Here is a 7,457-nt window from a genome sequence, read left to right as displayed (position 1 = left end):
GCCCAGGATGCACAATGAAGGAGCACCTGCTGAAGCCGTGCTGGGCTCAGGCATGTGGCCGGGGCCCCCAGAGCGGGGTGGCCGCGGAGTGAAGGGGCTTGAGGGACATCTGGGATGGGCAGAGGGACTTCAGACAGTTCGCAGGAAATGTACGGAAATGTCTAGGAGCCAAAGATTCCGAAACCCCTACCTACATTACTTTTGGGGGAGGGGCAGGCGGGGTTTAGAAAGGCAGAGTTAGAGAGAGAATCTTCTATCTGCTGGTTCACTCCCCTAGTGGCCGTGACAGCTACGACTGGGCCAGGCCGAAGCCTAGGAGCCTGGAACTCCATCCTGGTCTCCCCCGTGGGTGGGTAGCAGGTGCATTAGCAGAGAGCTGGATGGGAAGTGGAGCAGCGGCACCGGAAGCAGCGCCCCCGTGAGGCGCCGCGTGGTGGTGCAGGCGCTGGTTCACGGGCGCCTGAGTGCCCACTCCTCAATGACTCATAGTGAGATTTTCTGGGAGTTTTGGAGGACCCCCCTCCCCGGCCCAGTAGGCATGCATTTCAGGATTTTTTTTTTGCACCAAAATAAATAAACTTAACTCATTCCATCTTCCGTAAACTTTTGAAGTACCGTCTTCTGATTGACATTGGCCCTCGGGCAGACAACGCTGGTCAAGATGGGTGCCTAGGTGCTGCCACCGGTGCCCGGGCCATGGTCAGCCTCTGTCCCCACGGGCAAGTGACACAGTCTCCCTGAAACGGGGAGTGGGGCAGGAGAGAGCCCCCTCCGAGGGGTGTCAGCAGGGCTGCGGAGGTGGGGGTCCCTGCACAGGCCCTGCCTGCCTGCCTCAGTTTCCCCGTCTAGGATGGGGTGGGCGTCAGCCCCACCCTCAGTGCCCACCCCCAAGCGTTCTGGGCGCGCCGAGGCAGCTGTGGCGGTGCGGACCCCGGGCGTCCTGCCCCACAGCCTCAGCTGGAAGCCATCCAGCAGTCACCAGGTGGTCCGGCGAGGGTCAGAGCCGCTTCGGAGTCCCTGCTCACCCACCGCGGACGCACCCCGTCCTCCACCTAATGCTGTCCCTGGCCCTCCAGGGGCCAGAAATCGGCTGAAGAGGGAGGGGCACCCCCAGGCTCCGCCTACCCCTGGTGTCTACATCTCCCTGGGCCCCAGCAGGGAGGGGCTCGCTGTGAACCTGTGACCTGGTTCTCCCCCACCTTACCCCCGCGACCTTGCAAGGGACTGGCCGGATGTGGGTGAGGGGTCTCGGCCGGCCCCAGCTGCCCTGACTTCTCTCTGAGCCCGTCTGTGTGTGTGACCTTGGGCAGCCCTCGGGGACTGCTGGCCGGTTTCCAGGGAGGCCTGAGACATAAAAGCCCTGACAGTTCCTGGCCCTGCCTTGCTCCCAGACTCCCCAGGGCTCCCACAGGCCCCAACGCCCACCCTCGTCTTCCTCTCTGCTGCCCACTCCCCATCTCCACCACACTGGCCTCCCCCACCCCAGGGCCTTTGCTCGTGCTGTGCCCGCCGCCCAGAGTACCCTTGTCCCAGCTCCTCCACGTGGCACCCGACGCCCCCACAGGGAGGCCCCGTCTCATCGCTGTCCCTGACCTCTGACCCCATCGGAGGCCTCTGTGTTTATGCACTCTCCTGTTTGTCTCCCGGTCGTCCGTGAGCCCCTGCAGGGTGGCTCCTGTGCCCTGCCGCACCCCGACTCCCTGCCCAAACACCCTGAGACACTCACGGTGTGGTGGGAGGGGGGCATCTGCCCTGGGCTCCTGGCCAGAAGTGGCCTTATCAGTGCTCCCCACCTGAGCCTGCTCCCCGCCCCAGGCTGGATGGGGCCTCACACGCCTCCGCGCAGTGGGGCAGCAGGCCTGGGTGTCCAGTCCCACCCCCTCCCTGCACCTGCCGCCGCGGGCCTGGCTCACGGGATGCCTGCTGTACAACGCCACTTCCTTAGGGAGCTGTCCTTGGTGACATTGAGATGGTGTGTGTGTGGGGGGGCACATTCAGGCCAAGCCCCTGCCGCTGTGCAAACCCGGGCAAGTGGCTCAACCTCTCTGAGCCTGGGCGGCTAAGGAAGACCACCTGGATCACAGTCGGGGGGGGGGTCCCTGTGAAAGCCACACTGCAGGCCTCTTCCTCATGAGACCCCCGTTTTCCAAACAAGGAGGAGACTCACCCCCATCCCAGGGGCCGCCGAGGGGCGAGGACCCCCAGCTCGCCTGCCTCTGTCCACGCCCTTCCTCTCCTGTGGACATAGTTGACCTTGACCCCGGGCAAGTGGCTTCCTGTCCCCCGTTGGTACTTGCATGGCAGCCTGCCCCCCCCCGCCGCCATGTCACACGCTTTCTGGGGTTCCTGGGAGGCAGTGGCAGTGTCTCGTCCAAGCCAAGGGGGCCGGGGCAGGAGGGCCTGCCTCCCATGCCCACGACGGGGGTGTTCCCTCGCTGTAGCCAAGAAGCATCGCCCGCCATTGTTGGCAGGCGACTGGGAGGCTGGCTGGTGCCAGCCTGTTGACAGGCGAGCAGAAGCCGGAGCCCAGCCAGCGCCTCTGGCACCATCGGGAGACGCAGCCCAGCGCTGGGCTGCTGCCTGACCCTTGCCTCAGTTGGCACTGTCCCTGGGACTGCAGCAGGTGCTACCAGGAGCTTCGGTCCCTCCCTCCCAGAACCCTCCAGCGGGGGCTCCTCCAGCATCGACCGCTGTATGTGTGGGCGGCCACCCGCACCTGCTGTTGATCTGTGTCTAGGAAGGGGCCGTTCACGGAGAAATGGGCTCAGGGGGGAGCTGTCATCCGTCAGGCACTTAACTGCCGACCAAGCTGTTGTCAAGTTTTTAAAAATTTGTTGGAGAGGAAGAGGGAGAGGGGGAAGGGGAGAGGAGAAGGAGAGAGAAGAGGGAGAGGGAGAGGGAGAGAGAGCACTGGTTCCCTCCCCAGATTCCCACAATGGCCAGGCTGAAGCCAGGAGCCAGGAACTCCATCCAGGTCTCCCACGTGGGTGGCAGGGCCCCAGCTGTTTGAGCCTCCCCAGGTCTGCCTTAGTACAAAGCAGAGACTTGAACCCAGTTCCTGGGACGTGGGGTGCAGGCACCCTAACTGACGACTTAACTGCTGGGCCGGACGCCCTCCCACGGTGTCAATGCTTCGCTTCTGTTTTGTGAAGGCTCCTATCAACCCGGAGAGATGGCCAGGAAGCCAAGGCAGCGATTCTGAGTCGCGTGCTGGACGCCCATGGCCACTGGGTAACCAAGAGCAGGGACCCCAACCCAGCCCGCGGCGCTCCCACCAAGGAAGTCGCCACGAGACACTCCGTTCTCCTATCTGCAAACTGGGCACCCTCACGTCCAGCCGGAAGTGAGGCTGGAGAAACTCCCAACCCCGCAGGGACCTGACACCCCGTGGGTGTGGAACTCACCTCAACTTCCCCTTCTCCAAGGGGCCGAAGGGGGACTAGGACCACGTGGCTCAGCACCAAGTGCCAGTCCTCTTGCAAAGCCCCGCCAGGAACCGGCACGACGCAGAGGGGCGGGGGAGGGTCACACGCTGGCAGGGACCTGTTGAGGAAGACCAAAGCCAGAGCCCACCCCACCCCATCCCACTCCCCAGGCGGGCAGACCCAAGCCGGTCAGAATCTGATCACGCCGGTCAGAATGGCCATCCTGCCTTCCAAATGTGGAAACTGCTCCAGGGCTGTAGAGCGAGCAGGTGCACCCTGGACGGTCAGCCCTCCTACCCCCCATGGCTCTGCTCTGAGGCTGAATACATGCCTGCATTTGGCTACTGAAATGCTGTGTGACCTTGGGCAAGAAGCTTGGCCTCTCTGTGCCCTGGCCCCTGTAAAAGGTAGGCCAGGGGCCGGTGCTGTGGGACAGAAGGCTAAGCCTCCAGCCTGCAGTCCCAGCATCGCCATGTGGGCACCAGTTCGAATCCCGGTTGCTCCACTTGAGACCCGGCTCCCTGCTACTGCGCCTGGGAAAAGCAGCAGAGGGTGGCCCAAGTGCTTGGGCCCCTGCACCCACTTGGGAGACCCGGAAGAAGCTCCTGGCTCCTGGTTCTGGCCTGGCCCAGCCCCAGCAGTTGGGGTCATTTGGGGAGTGGCCAATGGTTCCTTTGGCCTCATGGGATTGCGGCAATGAGCATGACTATGGAGGAAGCTCAGAGAAGTCAGACGCTTATTCCGCACCCTCTGAGCTGCGGCGGGAGGCCCGTGGTGACCTCTCACGAGTTTCTGCTCTGTGTCACCTGGGAGGGTGGGGGTGGAAAATCATCCACAAATTCTTCAGCCGTGATGGGTCAAGTTCACGCCCGGACTTGGAGGCCTCGCCTCCGCGCCTGGAGGCTAAAGGGCACACTCCTCGCTGGAACCTCAAGGGACACCGCGCGGGGCGCCCGAGGCCACGTCCCGGCCCTGCGCTAAAGGGCCAAACTGCACCTTGCGCGCTCCAGCCCTGCCTGGTGGCTCACCGCCCACGGCTGCTGCGATTAGCCTCAGCGCCTGCCCATCTTCAGCAGCGCAACCAATCACGGGGGCCCTCCAGGCTACTCCCTCCGTTCCGCTCGCCTCAGTCCCGCCAGTCGCGCCAGCTTCCTTCGAGCCCCGCCCCTGCTACCCAGCGATTGGTTGATAGGGTTGCCCGTTTTCCACCCGAGCTCCAATCCTCGCCTGCCTCCAGGTCTTTGCCTCCCAGGACCTCGCACCCCGGGGAAACATCGAGGGACCTAGAACCTCTCCTACTAGCCCCGCCTCTGCCTCTCTGCCGTTGGCCGCAAAGGCTGCCCGTCTTATTTGTGGTCACCAATCCTTACCTTCTCCAGCGCTGATTGGTCAGAGCTCAGCCAATCGGCCCGCGGCGTGGACCCCTCCCGTGGCGCGCGCCGGGGGTGCGCGAGGCGGGGCTGTGGTGGCTGGAGGCGGCGGCGGCGGCGGCGACGCGCCGGGCAGGTGAGGGGGACGCGGGGGTCGCGGCGCGGCGCGGGCGCCGGGGGGATCTGCGCCGTCGGCCCGAGTTGCGGCGGGTCACGGGTTCTGTCATGGGCTCCAGGGCGGCGGCAGCCGAGACGGGGCGTGACAGCAGCGTCGCGGGGGCAGGGACCCCTCTCCCCCCGTCCTCCGGCCCCCACACTCTGTATCTGGCGACCCCTGGGGGGTGGTCCTCCGCCGTAGCCCAGGCATGCCTAACGCCGCATCCCTCTCCTCTACAGACGCCGGACACATCCCCCACCCCCGGCGGCCCGCACCGTTAGGGTGACACCCCCCCACCTCCACACCTGACCCCGGGCCGCACTCATGGGCACCCCCACACCCGAGCCTGACACCCACATACGGGGGTGGGGCTGTGTTCCCCTCCCTCCCCCACCTCCACACCTGACCCCGGCCCGCACTCATGGGCACCCCCAACCCGAGCCTGACACCCACATACGGGGGGGGGGGCTGTGTTCCCCTCCCTCCCCCACCTCCACACCTGACCCCGGCCCGCACTCATGGGCACCCCCACACCCGAGGCTAACACCCACATATGGGGGGGGCTGTGTTCCCCTCCCTCCCCCACCTCCACACCTGACCCCGGCCGCACTCATGGGCACCCCCACACCCGAGGCTGACACCCACATGGGGGGGTGCCCTCCCCGCCCCAACCTCCACACCTGACCCCGGCCCGCACTCATGGGCACCCCCACACCCGAGGCTGACACCCACATGGGGGGGGTGCCCTCCCCGCCCCCACCTCCACACCTGACCCCGGCCCGCACTCATGGGCACCCCCACACCCGAGGCTGACACCCACATGGGGGGGTGCCCTCCCCGCCCCCACCTCCACACCTGACCCCGGCCCGCACTCATGGGCACCCCCACACCCGAGGCTGACACCCACATGGGGGGGTGCCCTCCCTCCCCCCACCTCCACACCTGACCCCGGCCCGCACTCATGGGCACCCCCACACCCGAGGCTGACACCCACATACGGGGGGGTGCCCTCCCCGCCCCAACCTCCACACCTGACCCCGGCCCGCACTCATGGGCACCCCCACACCCGAGGCTGACACCCACATACGGGGGGGTGCCCTCCCCGCCCCAACCTCCACACCTGACCCCGGCCCGCACTCATGGGCACCCCCACACCCGAAGCTGACACGGAGGGGGGGCTGTGTTCCCCTCCCCGCCCCTCCCCCGTCCCCACCTCCACGCCTGAACCGATGACCCCTCACTCACCTGGACCTGGTCCCGTTGCCTGGATCCCTGCCCGCCCCTGTGACAGCCCGGGTGGCCGCCCTCAGGGACGCCCCCACCCGTGCACCTGCCCTATGCCCCCAGCGGCCCCACACCTGCCCTGCTGCGCTCTCCCCCCACTCCGCACCCACCTTGGCACCTGCTTTTGCCCCGCCCCTCCCCCCATAGCCGAGGCCTCCCCACTCCCCAAACAAAACCCCACTCGAGTTTTATCTGGTAATGTGCAGCAGCGTTTGACAATCAATAAAGTGATTTCCGGACTTTGAGGACAATCCCCAGAGCCCGAGCCGAAATGGGAAACCCGAAGCCCTTGGAGGGCTGCAGGCTGCGCGGCGCCGCCCCCTCCCCTGCCGACCTCCCCCCACTCTATTTATTTATTTATTTATTTATTTTTTCCGTGTCTGAGCGCTGGGGTTGCAGGGAAACCCGCCCCGCAGCCCCCACCCCGAGCTGTCCCCCGGAGTCGTGACTTTGAGCCCAGAAAGGCTTAGCTGGAAGGGGCGGCCCCGAGCCGGTGTCTCACAGCCCCGGGGCGGGGCGGAGGCGGGGGCGCCGCAGGGCAGGGCGGGCGGTCCGGACAGCTGTGCACCGCTGGCGGCGCGGGAGGGGCCGGGCTCTGGGCTCCCCGTCCCTGGCGGAGACCCAGGCTCTGGCTGTAGCCGCTGGGGTCGGGGCTCCCGGAGTGTGGCTCCTTCTGGAACTGTTCTCTTGGGCGGCCTGGGAGGAGGCCGGTGGTTTGGCTGTGTTGTTTCCTGGACGGCTGGCGTGGGGCCTCGGATCCACCTCCTGTCTCTCCCTGCAGAATTACTGCTAGAATGTTCCGGAGGTCACCTCAGTGGCACTGAAGCCTGGGGCTGGGGGCTGGGGGCTGGGGGCTGGGGGCTGGGGGCTGGGGGGGTGGTTCTGCCCAACTTCAAAAACTGCACGTTTAAAACATGGGTGTGACTATGCGTGTAGGCGTGTACTGTACATGTATGTAGGCATTGTGCATGTATGTATTCTATGTGTACCTGTACCTGGGGACTTCCAAAAGTTCTTGGAAATAGAGTTGAAAGATCAATTTTGGTGCAATTTTTTGAAACCATTTGCATGAAGAGTCTTGAAATAAGCCATGGAAAATGTGTATGGATGTGAAAATTTTTTTGCACCAAAATAAACATCTTTTAACCCATTTTCTGTGAACTTTTATTTCCTTTAAGATTGATTTATTTGGGGCCGGTGCTGTGGCGCAACAGGTTAACG

General features: G+C 64.9%; 1 protein-coding gene across 1 annotated transcript in view; it reads left to right on the top strand.

Moving 5' to 3' along the window:
• The first annotated feature begins 4,881 nt into the window (after positions 1 to 4,881).
• The window catches only part of SLC25A42 (solute carrier family 25 member 42), a 30,532-nt gene continuing 27,956 nt past the window's right edge, over positions 4,882 to 7,457 (top strand). Inside the window, exon 1 of the mRNA XM_062178712.1 lies at positions 4,882 to 4,931. The gene's annotated coding sequence lies outside the window, so the exon portion shown is untranslated. The remainder of the gene's footprint in view (positions 4,932 to 7,457) is intronic.

This window comes from Lepus europaeus, chromosome 20 (assembly GCF_033115175.1).
Source record: "Lepus europaeus isolate LE1 chromosome 20, mLepTim1.pri, whole genome shotgun sequence".
NCBI classification, from domain to species: Eukaryota; Metazoa; Chordata; class Mammalia; order Lagomorpha; family Leporidae; genus Lepus; species Lepus europaeus.
This window is presented reverse-complemented; position numbering and strand designations above follow the sequence as displayed.